The sequence below is a fragment of the Bos javanicus genome, chromosome 15 (assembly GCF_032452875.1).
Source record: "Bos javanicus breed banteng chromosome 15, ARS-OSU_banteng_1.0, whole genome shotgun sequence".
In the NCBI taxonomy this organism is placed as follows: Eukaryota; Metazoa; Chordata; class Mammalia; order Artiodactyla; family Bovidae; genus Bos; species Bos javanicus.
In genome coordinates this window covers 65520947-65535497 of record NC_083882.1, presented here as the reverse complement: position 1 = coordinate 65535497, position 14551 = coordinate 65520947, and positions in this window count along the sequence as shown.

The following is a 14551-nucleotide window of genomic DNA, read 5'->3' as shown; positions in this document are numbered from 1 at the left end:
TCTCTTTGCCTATCTCTTCATTGGTGCCACATGGGATTTTAAGATTATCTTAAAAGTTTGTAGATTGCTTTGATCTCTTTGAAAACAAGACACCATGTGAACTCCTCATTGACCATGGCTTTGACCCTAGTGCAAGACATTGTTTATTTGCCTGAAGTTCTGGAAGTTACTACACAATGAAGAGATGGTTTGTATTTTGCTATTCTTCTAGGTTAGTTTGCTTTCTGCTGAAAAAGCCCTGAGGTAGACAGAGAAAGAGCTTCCCAGGTATATGAGCTGGTAAAGAATCTGCCAGAGAGGCAGGAGAGCCTGGTTCAATTCCTGGGAATGGGAAGTTCCCCTGGTGAAGGGATAAGCTACCCACTCCACTTTTCTTGGGCTTCCCTGGTGGGTCAGATGGTAAAGAATCTGCCTGCAATGCAGGAGACCTGGGTTCAATCCCTGGGTTGGGAAGATCCCCTGTAGAAGGAAATGACAACCCAATCCAATATCATTGCCTGGAGAATCCCCATGGGCAGAGGAGCCTAATGGTTCCTCTTTTCTTTCTCAATAGCAGTTTCTACCAACTGGTTAAAAAAGCCAGAATGTGTCTATTTCCCCCACTATCCCTTTTGTCCTGTTCCTCAGCAAGAGTCTTCTGTCTCTAGATCATGCATGTCCTTCCACTTGGTGTCATCCTATGATTCAGGACATCATCACGTCCTACCTGGAGGGTGACTAATTTTTCTTGGTTTGCCTGAGACTTTTCAGGTTTTAGTGCTGCAAGTTCCACCCCCATGGAATCCCTCTGCTACAGGCAAACCAGGATGGTTGATCTCTCCATTAACCCAGTCTTCTCCAGGAGTCTCCTAACAAGTCTCCCATGTCCCTTGTTTGCTGGTCTGTAATTCTTTCTCCACCCAGTAGCCAGCAGCAATCCCTTGACATCACGTGTTATTGGGTCACCCTCTCTACTTAAAGATCTACCTTCTGAAGAAAATTCAAACTCCTTACCTTGCCTTACAAAACACTGCATGATTTGGTCCTTTGCTATTTCTCCAACCTCTTCCTCCTTCACTGTGATGTTGCTGTCATTTCCTCAATTATGCCAAACTCTTCTGCTTCCCAGCTGTTTCCTTTGCCTGGAATGTCCCTTCTCCAAGTCTCTGTGTCCACAATTTGTCATTATGTAGATGTGTGATGATTTGACTAATGTCTTCCTCTGAGAATGAAAGATCCTTGACACCTAATAAAGTCACACAGAATATTCACAGAAAGAATTAGTGAATTAACCAAAGAATAGATGAATGAATATAGGTTTGTTAATGAGCTGTGCTACTGAGATTCCATGATCTGAAAGGCCAGGGTTTCCAGGACATGATAAGTTTGGAAACAGAGGCCAGAGCATGAAGAGGTTCATAGACTGTGCCAAGGAGTTGGGACATTGTCCCAAGTACAATGGAGGAACTTCTGAGGGGTTGAGAGCCAGGAAATGACATAATCCCATACACATTTAGAAAAACTCAGGGTTGGACAGGTAAGTAGGGGACCACTCAACACAAAGCCCTTTAATCCTGGATCAGTTCAGTTCAGTTGCTCAGTTGTGTCTGACTCTTTGTGATCCTATGGACTGAGGCGTGCCAGCCTTCCCTGTCCATCACCAACTCCCAGAGCTTACTCAAACTCATGTTCATCGAATCGGCAATGCCATCCAATCATCTCTTCCTCTGTCATCCCCTTCTCATCCTGCCTTACGTCTTTCCAAGCATCAGGGTCTTTGCCAATGAGTCAGTTCTTTCACATCAGGTGGCCAAAGTATTGGAGTTTCAGCTTCAGCATCAGTCCTTCCGATGAATATTCAGGACTGATTTCCTTTAGGATGGACTGGTTGGATCTCCTTGAAGCCCATGGGACTCTCAAGAGTCTTCTCCAACACCACGGTTAAAAAGCATCAATTCTTCCACTCTCAGCTTTCTTTATAGTCCAACTCTCACATCCATGCATGACTACTGGGAAAAGCCATAGCTTTGACTAGAGAGATCTTTGTTGACAAAGTAATGTCTCTGCTTTTTAATATGCTTTTTAGGTTTGTCATAGCTTTTCTTTCAAGGAGCAAGCATCTTTTAATTTCATGGCTCAGTCACCATCTGCAGTGATTTATTTGGAAGCCCCCCAAAATAAACTCTGTCACTGTTTCCATCATTTCCCCATCTGTTTGCCATGAAGTGATGGGATTGGATTCCATGATCTTAGTTTTCTGAATGTTGAGTTTTAAACCAACTTTTTCACTCTCCTGTTTCACTTTCATCAAGAAGTTCTTTAATTCCTCTTCGCTTTCTGCCATAAGGGTGGTGTCATCTGCATATCTGAGGTTATTGATATTTCTCCCGGCAATCTTGATTCCAGCTTGATAGCTGCAGAGATTAGGGCATGTGTTTGCAAGGGGGCTTGTAGAGCCAACTGAGTATTACTGTTTCCTTGCTCAATTTTATGGAAACAAAGAGCAAATTATGCATCAAAGACTTCTATAGCTCTGGCCCATAACTAATTGTGTTTTTAAAATGTGTGTAATCACAAATCAGAGATTATGTAAAGGGCCTAATTGATGCGGAGATTGCCTTTCTATAGCAAGTTACTGGTGCCATTTTTCTAAGGTTGACTTTCATATGTATTGCATTGGGCTCACACTACCGGCAGCAATGGCCTCTGTCCACTCTGAGGACCTTGTAGCCAGAGTTCATTACATCGAAAGGGGGTGGAAAAGCAGTCTCAGGGAATGAGCAAGTGTTTCCAATGACGGTAAATATGGTAGAGTTGGAGGAGTGTCACAGAAATAGCACTGAATTAAAGACAAAGAAACCTAGCTCATGACGCCTGAGTTGGAATCAAACAGCTCAGAATTCTAAGAAATCCACTGAAATTGTTTAAAAGCTATGCAATCTTAAAGAGGTGATGAGTTTTCCCAAACTTGCTTTCCTTCTCTGTTAAAAGTACGTGGTCTATTCTGTGAACTCCTAGTCATAAGTTATTTTCCCCTCCTTTGCTTTATTTTAAAATGTGTGTAGTAAGTTACCACTTTTTCTTTTTACATAATAAACAGGGTGCTCCCGGCAGATCACCATCCTCCTTCTTTTCCATTTTCCATCTCCATCTGCTCATCAGCATTTCAAAACCGATATATCTCACAATGGACTTCCCCGATGGCTCAGCAGATAAAGAATCTGCCTGCAATGCAGGAGACACAGGAAATTCAGGTTCAACCACCCCTTTGTCGGGAAGATCCCCTGGAGGAGAAAATGGCAACCCATTCCCGTATTCTTGCCTGGAGAATTCCATGGACAGAGGAGCCCGGAGGGCTGTAGTCCATGAGGTTGCAGGGTCAGACACAATTGACTTCTCTCTGGGTCCAATGTGGGGTTGCATGGACACTACTGAGCATGCACATATCTCACAATGAACCTACCTACCACCCTCCCTCTGAAACCTGTTCCTCACTTCGTTAAAGATACTGCCACTGAACCATCATTTTCAACACTCACCTCTGAAAACTGCCCCATGCGTCCAGGTAGTTGCCAAGATGCTTTGAATCCACCTCTACAATATCTTTCATCCTCCTCTCCACTGAGAGGAGGATCTAAGCCCCTTATTTACTTTCAATACTTCATTATGGAAAGTCTCAAATACCTACAAAAAAACAGGATGAAAGTCTACGTAACTATCACTCGGTTTCCACAGTTACCAATATTATGCCATCTTCTATTCCTTGATCAATTATTATAATTATTTTCTAAGTAAAGCAAATTTTACACAGTCCAAATCTTTGCTGTACAGGTTTGTCAAATGGAGACATCTATTTAACGCAGGCTTCTATTATGATCCAGAATATTTTTATCTCCCAGTTTCTTTGTCTCTACTCAATCTCTCCCCTCTCCCAAAGTCACCACCGTTGTGATTTACTGTTCTTAGATTAGTTCGGCTGTTTTAGAAATGTATATAAATGGAATCATACACTCTGTACTCATTTGTGGCAGCTTTTTCCACTGAGGATAATGTCTGTAAGATTCTTCCACTTACTTTCATTCACCAGTAGTCCATTTTTAAATAGCGATGAGTAGCAGTCCATTGGATGAATAAATGTGCTTATCCGTTCTACTATTGTGGATATTTATTTGGGTTGTTTCTATTTTAGGCCACTGTGAATAAAACTACTGTGAACATTTTTGTACAACCTTTTGATGGACCTATGTTTTCGTTTCTATTTGATAATCCTAAATGTAAAATTTCTGAGTCTTCACATTAGTTTTTCTCTGGATGGCTGCAGAATTCTCCTAGCTACCATGCCTGCCACCTGCTGTCAGCCCTCATTTTCTGGCATCAAGCCATATATATACCTTTTCCCAAAGTGGAACTCTCCATTGTCAAAATCTACTCAGGAAGTCTCCCGTTGTCTTCAGAGGGAAGTCAAGCCTGCCTGGGCAGACATTTGAGACCCCTCGCAATTCAGTCTCAGATTTCTTTCCTCATGTTTGTTTCCTGTGTCTTCCTGTTGCTCTCTGGGAGCTGACAATGCAGTCTCATTGATCTTAGGGTCCTGTGGGACCGCTGCCTCGACAGCAGTGCCTTGCTTAACTCACGGCAGTCCTGGATGTCAGTGGCCTGGAGCATGTTTGCCAGATGGAGCTCATACCTCTAACTGCAGGCCCAGGAGCCTTCTTTCAATGTCGCTGCCTCTCTCACTTCAGCTTCATAGAAGGCAGGACATCAAGGTGAAATTTCCCTGAACGCTAAGATTCTGGGAATCTTACCACACCTGCCAGATACAGAAATTCCACGCAGCTCATGCCACTGATCTACCAACAGTAGGAGGCTGAGTGGGGTAATGGCAGGAGCTCAGGCATCAGACTTGGTTGTCTCAGATTCTGGTCTTCCTTCTACCATTCACTGTGTATCCTTGTGTAGGTTCACCACCTGAGCCCCCATTGCCCCGTGGGGACACTGGGATGAGGGGTGAGAGGTGACCTTGATGATCACTAACATCAAACTTAAAGTCACTATGTTCGACTTTAAGTAATAAACTAGTTCTGCCTTTTCCTCTTGGTTGGCAGGCCCTTTTGCCTTTTTGCGTTCTCTTCCCTGTGCATTCAGTGCATCCTAAGCACAACCCTACATGACTCCTGTCCTAAGCTATCAGTGCCAGCAGTCAGGGCACAGTTGTAATGCCAAGTTCCTGCCAGCAAGACCTCACCCGATGGTGCTAAGAGTTGGTGTCCAGCTCCATATTTGCCTGAAGCAGGGATATCTGTTGCTATAAGGGCCCTCTATGGAGTGTAGAATAGCCACCTAACACAAATAGTTACAAAACTGACAAGAGTCAGACTGCATTTTTCCACAGGGAAATAAAATCTTTATCTCCATCTCAGAGATACTATTCACTTTCTAGCTCTATGACTTAATTTTTCTCTGCCTCTATTTGCTCATCTGTAAGATGAGAATAATAAGATGTCTATCTTGATTTTTCAAAAAAATTAAAAAATGTAAAACACTTTGAATTATGTCAAGCAATAGCAAAATCTCAGTAAATATTAGATAATGTCATTATCAACATTAATGTCATTATCAACATTAATGTCATTAACAGCATCTTACAGGTTGCAGATAACTTTGAGAAATGTGGATTCGGCATTAGTCTTCAAGGCTTAAGGTGTTTACCAAGCTCACTAAATTATTTCCTTTTCTACCCCTTAAACACAGACTCAAAATGGAAACAGTGTTTCTAAGTGCAAGCAGGCTTTGTTCTCTTTTTTCTTGGAAATGGAATTTTTTTTAAACTGGAAAGCTCATTTCTTTGAGTCTCCCATCCCCTAGGTCCCATCCATTGGTGTCTCCCATGGTGACAGCGGAGGTGGGCAATGGAATCCTGGTACCATCTTGGGAAGCAAGGAAGGGACCTGACAAAGTCTTGAATGGCAGAAGCCTACCTCTCATGCCTGTGCCCTTCACCATAAGTGAAGAAAGGAGCGAAGAGAAGAACAAGGTGGCCATAAACAAAAGCTGGAATTGTTTGAGAAATGGACCTTTTTCAGAACCTTTCAAAGCCACCCTTTCACAAAGCCTGGCAGGGATACAGTATCGAGCCTGGGTGTCAGCCAAGCATGGCCTTAATTTATTATTGCCAAACTGTTTGTTGTGTCTATTTGCCAAGACTTACTAATTGAACTTTTGTTGGTCTGGCTGCCCTTCTAGAGAACTGGAGCTTTTGTTATCTGCTGCAAGAGTCCTTCCATGGAATGTGTCAAAAACTTGACTGAGTGATAGCTGGTTTCCTTCTTCTGTTCAGGGTGCTTTTTCTCTTTTTTAGGAAAGTTGTTGTTATTTGTTTTTGCTGTGTTATGCATTGTTTGTTCAGTTCCAACCCAAAGTAGGTGTTTGGACTGAACTAGAAGGAAGGTCTCTGAGCCATGGTGAGATCAGAGAGGTTCCCAAAAAGACCTGCATGGAGACTTCCTTCCTGGGTTCTCCCATCATGCACCCTCTCTGAGCTTCTGCCACACAGGGAAGGAAAGTTTTAGACCAATGGATCTCAAAGTATGGTCCCAAGAGCAGCATCGGTCACCTCTAGGAATGTCAGAATGGAAATTCTCAGATCCTACTCCAGAGCTACCAAATTAGGAAACTGTATTTTCACAAGCTTTTGTGATTCTGATGTGCACTAAAGTGTGAAGCCAATGCTAGCATTTGCAGCCTCGACATTGTTGACAATTTGGGCTCAATGATTCTATAAAGGGGCTGTCCAGTGTGTGGTAGGATGTTTAACAGCACTCCTGGCCTCCAACCACTAGATTCCAGGAGCTTCCATTCTCACCCAACAATTGTTGGGATGACCAACAACGATGTCTCCAGTCCTTGCCAAGTATCCTGGGGTCAAGAAGGTAATATCATCCCTAGTTGAGATGACAAGCAAACTGCTTGCTGTTTCTCTGTAGTGTACTGACAAACAGCTGCAGCCTTGTCTGGGAGGCTATTAACACACCGCAGTGATGAGCACCAAAAGACAGAACCACCTAACAGCAGATCTTGTTTTTCAATTCTGATAAATCTTTCCTTTGAATCCACCCTCAGGCAAGAGCATATGACTCTGACTTTCTGAGCTAGTTCTCTTGCTCAGCTGCTTGGTATATTCAAGGCAAAACAAAACAAAAAACCTTCAGAATTTAGGCTCTTCTCATCCTCTAATTTGTTTGTTACCCTAAAGCAGAAGACACAGAGGGACTGGGTTTAAAGGTTCCATGATATACCTACCATTCAGAGTGACAAGAATGGTACTAATCTTCCTGACTGTCCATCTCACCTTCAAAATAGAAGATTTCCTCGGGCATTTCATTTCCCAATTCTTTCCATAGGGTTTCTATCATTGGATTCTTAATGTTGTTGTATTGGTGACTTGCATTTGAAGGATACCCAAATCAGGGAATTTGCTATAGGCTTTATTCCCACCACTGTCATTTCAGAGTTTGGATAATGTTTCCACTTGAGGAAGCTGGACTTGGCCAAAATCAGCTTGAACTGACTCAGCCAAAACTAAAGTCAACAGCTCATACAAACGCAAAATAAAGTCACAATTTGTTGGCTTCTTAGGTTGAGTTCTATCAAGCACCCGCTAGATACCAACACTGTGCTAGTGCTAGGTCCTCGGAATGTGGTGAGAGACACACAGCACCTCTGCCTGGAGGGAGCTCACTGTTGGACAAAAGTAGAAGCCATTTCAAACAGAACGCAGAGTTCTTGACGTCAGAGGGATACACACAGCATCCTGACAGCCTGCTTCACTATTGAATCCTCAGTGTCTGACACATCAGATCAGATCAGTCGCTCAGTCGTGTCTGACTCTTTGTGACCCCATGAATCGCAGCACGCCAGGCCTCCCCGTTCATCACCAACTCCTGGGGTTCACTCAGACTCACGTCCATCGAGTCGGTGATGCCATCCAGCCATCTCATCCTCTGTCGTCCCCTTCTCTTTCTGCCCCCAATTCCTCCCAGCATCAGAGTCTTTTCCAATGAGTCAACTCTTCGCATGAGGTGGCCAAAGTATTGGAGTTTCAGCTTTAGCATCAGACTAGAAGACTAAGAAGTAAGTCTAGCTACTTAGGTTTTCAAGGAAAAAGCAAGAGTGAGCCATGCAGAGAGGAGAGGGAAGGGTCTTTCAGACAGAGAATGGAGCAGGTTCAAGGACAGTGAATGGGAGTATGAATCTAAGTCTTGAGTGGACTTCATAAAGGTCTGAATGAATTGTCTGAAAAGTAATTTTCCAGCTGTCCATTGCTACATAACAAATTACCCCCAAATTTAGAGGCTTAAGACAATCATTTGCTTTCACTGTAATTTTATAAGCAAAGGGTATGGAATGGCTTGGCTGGATGGTAAGTCTCTTGTTCATTTGGCATCAGCTGGGGCATCTGGGGCTGATGGTCCACCTACAAGATGGCTTCTTCATCGACATCTTGGTGCCTTGTTTTTCTCAGCTTCTCTCCTTCTCCACATGGCATCTCATTTTCCATGGCCATTCCACATGGTCTGGCCTGCTCATGACATGGCCAGCTCAGGATACTTGGGCTTCTACCATGGCAGTCAGCTTTCCCCAGAGCAAATATTCCAAGAGTGAATATTTCAAGAGGCCCAAGTGAAAGCAAAATCTTCTTACAATCTGACTCTGAAGGTTCCAGAACATACTTTCACTGTACTTTAATGAGCATGCAAGTCACTATAGCCAGCCCAGATTCAAGGGAAGGGGAGAAATAGCCCTTTTACTTAGTGGGGAGTGGCTTGGCTATAGGACGAAAGAAATTTTACAGGTACCATCTTGAAGAAAAGCTTCCTCAGTGGGTCCCAGGGGCTGAAGAAATTGGAACTGAGAGAATTGAGCCTGAAGGACTTGGAGAAGCAAACTACAGAGTGATTACCCTGAGCTCTGTGAGAAGCCATGGGAAGGCTGAAGCAGTGGCATGGCGGTAAGACTATGGAATGATGGATTTCATTTTGGAATCATCCACCTCTTACAGCTATGAAGAACAGGGCAGAGTGGGATGGGATGGGAGGCAGGGAGGTGAAGTGAGCTATGATCCAGAACTCTAGACTTAAAGAGCAAAAGTGATCTGGGGGTGGAGGGATAAAGGCTGGGCATTGGACACCGGTTTCATATAGTGAGACTCAGGAAAATTCAAGTTCTCTGAGGGCTTCTGACACCCCCATACAACCAAAAATATCTCCTTTCAAAATGAGAGGAGAAAGGCATCGTTTTCCATTCCAGGAACTGAATGGGGGGTAAATGGCAGCTGGCAACTGAGCTTGTCCTGAGAGGCTTAATGGTCACACTTTTTTCAGGTTGGGTAGGAGCTGCCACTGAGGAAAGCAAACAGAATTGGTGTGAAAACTATTAGAAAAAGTCCTCAGAACAAAGGCTCCATTTGGCAGCTGTTGCTCAGAGCTGAGTGAAATAAACAAAAGAGTTTGTTGAGCAAACATGAAAGCAGCCTAATTGATGCAATTAAGGTGAAATTAAATAAAGGAAGGTTTTAGCCCAAAGTTCAAGGAAAATTTTTCACAAGGTTGTCACTGGAACAGTCATTTGGGGCTTTTAAATAAAGCGAAGCACAGGATGTGGGAAATTGGCCCATTTGACCCTTGGGGGCAGACCAAACTGAGTGTGCCAGTGTGGACTCCACGTGTCAGGCCCAAGATTGGCCCTGGCTGGCCAATCTTGGGATGGGTGAGGTGGGAGGTTGGGGTTAGGTAGGATCAGGGAAGGAGGGGACAGAGGCAGAAACAAAGGAACAATTCAGCAAGACTAGAATTATGCTGGTCACCACACTACTCTGTTTTGTTTGCTTCTTGACACTAATATCTGAGGTCATCTTGTTCATCGCACATGACTTGTTTACTCTCTGTCTTCTCCCACCAAATATACACATTCGCACACACACACACACGTATGAACACACACTATGGAATTCTGGGTCTCCTTGGAATGTGGCTCTGGAGATGCCTATCTGGCTGGGTTAAGAGCCCCCCAAACACTGAAACCCAAAAGCAAAGCTCTATACCTGACACGTGTGCCAGAGCCCCGCCCTGACACCTCAGCACTGTCCCACAGGAAACACATGCCTGAAACCAACTCACACTAGAACATTTATTTAACAAACAATTACATAGCCCTTACTGTAGGCCAGGTACAATTGCAAGTGTTTTACAAGTATTAATCCAATCCTCATAAAGATCCTATGAGGTAAGGATACTCTTATCTTCATTTCAGAGAGGAGGAACAGCAACAGAAAGGTCGAGGAGCTTGTCTGAGCCAGGATAAGGGGAGCAAAGGTCCCAAATCCCTAGCAGCCATCCTCTACCCCTTCACTAGGCCCCTTTGAGGGAGCTAGATGGCGAAGTACTGATTGCTAAGTACTAAGCTCATCCTTCTGCCTAAATAGTGGAAAACTTGAGAGACACCTAGAAAGGCTGAAAGCACATACTAATCAACAGTGCACTGACAATGATTAAATGTGGGCTTCTCAGAGTACAGGATGAATGCATTGAAAGGAAGTCCCAGTCCTTTCTTTACAAGTAAATGTATGAAATTTAAAAAATTTGATCAGAGGAAAATTAGGAGTTTAAAAAAACAAGTAAAATATATGGGTAAAAGGAAAAGACACAACTTCATGAAGTTAAAAAACAATTTTAGAAATAATTCTAGTTCAATCCCTCCATTTCACAAATGATGAAAGACCTAGGTCAAGAGTTGTTCAAATTTAATGTTCATTAAAAATGCCCAAGGAGCTTGTTAAAAATGTAAATACTGGATATTATTCCTAAACCCCTACCAGAGATCACAAATCAGTTAATACATGATTCATGAATTCTGGCATGAAATTCTGGAATCTGTCTTTTGCTGGCAGATTTAAAGACAGGAGTTGGTCTTTAGATGACTCAGATGCAGGTGGTCCAGAGATCACACTTTGAAATACACCTAAAAGCAGACCAACCAAGAGATGAAGGACTTCATTCAAGCCTCATACCTAGTCAGTGGCAGGTCGCTGCAACTCTGCACAGGTAGTCTATATCACAAGTTATCTTTTAAACACTTTTTTACAGATCCAAAGTCATTTCAGTAGTCTTGAATATCATCTATATTATGTATAATTTGGTTAGCACATCATTATTTAATTATCTTTTCCCTATTTATGATTTAAAAGTAAGCTCAAAACATAAGGTATTGAACTTCAAGGAAACTTCCCTTATTTTTTGCCTCTTAATGATAAGCAGTAAAAAGGTGAGATAGAAATTATTAACACACATCTCAAAGACTTTTTCTCTGACCTATCTCTTCTCTCATAGAATTAGTATGATAGAGAAAACATTTATTCTCAGAAGTGGAGCAAACAGAAAATAATAGCCCTGAACTCAAGTATTATAATTTGTTTTTAGGATTTAATTGGCCTTCCCTGATAACTCAGTTGCTAAAGAATCTTCCTGCAATGTGGGAGGCCTGGGTTCGATCCCTGGGTTGGAAAGATCCCCTGGAGAAGGGAAAGGCTACCCACTCCAGTATTCTGGCCTGGAGAATATCATGGACTGTATAGTCCATGGGGTCGCAAAGAGTCAGACATGACTGAGCGACTTACACTCACTCAGGACTTAATTGAACCATTTAAAAATTTTAACACTTTTACTGAGGTACAATATATATACCATAAAATGTATTTTCGTAAGTGAATGTTGCAATGTATTTCTGTAAATTCACAAAATTGTCTACCATGATCCAGTTTAAAATATTTCAATCAGCCAAAAGTTCTCTTGTACTTATTTGCGTTCAATCCTTGCTCCCAGCCGCAGCTGCAAGTAACCACTGACCCTTGTGTCTCTATAACTTTTCCTTTTGTAGAAATTTCCTATTAATGGACTCCTGTAGTCCTTGTACCTGGCTCCTTTCACTTAGCATAGTATGTTTGAGATACATCCATGATGTTGCCTGTGTTGTACTTTTTTTCATTGCTAGTAGGATTCCACTGTATGAAAATACAACATAATTTATTTATCAACATACAAATGGATTTTTTTTTTTTTGCTATTACAAAAAAATGATGCTTGATCTCACTTGTATGTGGGATCTAAAAAAGTAGAAAGCATGGAAGCAGAGAGTAGAATAAGGTTATCAGGGTTGGGGAGTTAGGGGAAATGGGGAGATGTTGGTCAAAGGGTACAAAATTAGCAGTTGTGCTGAATGAATAAGTCTAGAGATCTAATGTACATGATGACTATGGTTAAGAATCCTGTTTAAATACTGGAAATTTTATGAGAGAGTAGATTTCAAGTGCTTTCATCTCACACACACGCAGAAAGTTTAACTGTGGGGAGATGATATATTAATTAGGTTGACTGTGGTAAATTAATATTTCACTCTGTTCTTGTCTATCAAATCATGTTATACACCCTAAATATACACAATTTTTATTAAGAAAAATACTCCTATAAACACCTGTGTGCAAGTCATTGTGTGGACATTTTTTACCCACTTATCTTGAGCCAAATCCTAGGAGTGGAATTTCTGGATAATATGGTAAGTTTATGCTTAATTTTTTGAGAAATTGCTAAACTGTTTTCCAACGCAGCTGCACCATTTTGCATTGTCACCGGTGGTGTATGGAAGTTTCAGTCAATCCATTTCCTCATCAGCTCATAGTACTGTTGGTCTTTTAAATTTTTGTCATTCTGGATGTGCTTAGTTGCTCGGTCATGTCCAACTCTTTGCAACTCCATGGACTGTAGCCTGCCAGGCACCTCTGTGCATGGGGATTCTCCAAGCCAGAATACTGGAATGGGTTGCCATGCCCTCCTCCAGGGGACCTTCCCAACCCAGGGATCGAACCTAGGTCTCTCTCATTGCAGACAGATTCTTAACCATCTGAGCCACCAGGGAAGCCCTTCATTATTCTGGTTTATAAGTGGTCATATCTTCTTGTGGTATTGTCTTTCCCTAATGAAATATGATGGTCAGCTTTTCCTGTGTTTATTGTAGTCCAAGTATCTTCTTCAGTAAAGTATCTCTTTCAAATCCATTACCCATTTTTAATTGGGTTGTTTGTCATCTTATTATTGAGTGTAGAAGTTTTCTATATATTCTAGACATATCTGCATTATAAGATATATCATTTGCAAAATTTTATTCCAGTCTATGGCTTGCCTTTTTACTTTCTTAGTGATGCATTTTTGAGATGTAAAAGGTTTTTTTTTTTTATGAAGTTCAATTAGCAAATGTTTTTAGTTGTTACAGATTGTAGTTTTGATGTCACATCTAAGAACTATTTGCCTAACCCAAGGTCACAAAGACCTTTTCCTATGTTTTCTTCTGGAAATTTTATCCTTTTAGCTCTAAAGTTAAGGTCTACACTCTATTTTTATTTAAAAGTTTATGTGTAAAGGAAGGCAGAATCTTAGTTCATTTTTTCGCATGGATATCCAATTATTTCAGCTTCATTTTTTTAAAAAAACTATATCCGCCCCTTCCCATTGAATTATATTGGTATCTTTGTTGAAAACCAATGGAACAAAATTATATGAATTTATTTCTGGATTCTCTATTCTGTTCCATGCTTTATATGTCTACCCTTATGCCAATACTGCACTGCCTTGAGTGTTTTAGGTTCACAGTTACTCAGTCTTCAAGTTAAGTAATAGAAATCTCCCAACATAGTCCTTTTTCAAAAGTCTCTTGGCTATTCTATGTCCTTTGTATTTTCATATCAATTTTGAATACACTTCTCAATTTATTCATACAAGCCTTCAGGGATTTTGTACGATTCTGTGTTCAATCTAGAAATTAATTTGAGAAGAATTACTATTTTAACAATACTGAATCCTGTAATCTACAAAAATGGCTTTTCACTTATTTAGATCTCTAATTTCTCTCAGCAATATTTTGTTGGCTTGAGTATCTTTCACTGCTAATGTTAAAGTGTTCCGAAGTATTTATTCTGTCTGATGCTAATATGAATTGAATTATTTTATTAATCATTTTTTTTGGAGTGTTCACTGCTAGTATTTTGATTTAGTATTTCTTCTTGAGTCAGTTTTGATAATTTATGTCTTTCTAAGAATTTGTCCATTTCTTCTAAGTTATTGAACTTATTGCCATAAAGTTCTTAATAATCTTCCTTATAACATTTTAATTTCTGTAGGTTTAATAATGATTATAGTATAGTGGTTTTATTCATGATTTTATTACTTTCTGTTGTCCCTTTTTCTTCATAAACCTATCTTAACGTTTATTAATTTTATTAATCCTTACAAATTATTAACTTCTGGTGGATTAATTTTTGATTGTTTTTATTTTGATTTCCACTCTGATCTTTATTTTTCTTCTGTTTATTGTAAATTTTATCTGCTCTCCTTCATTTCTTGGGATAGAAGCTCAGATTACTGAATTTTAATCTTTTTTCTTTAGCATGTACGTGTTTAAGGCACTGCTGTAGCTGCATATACAAACTTTTATATGCTGTGTTTACATTTTCTTTCAGTTCAGATAT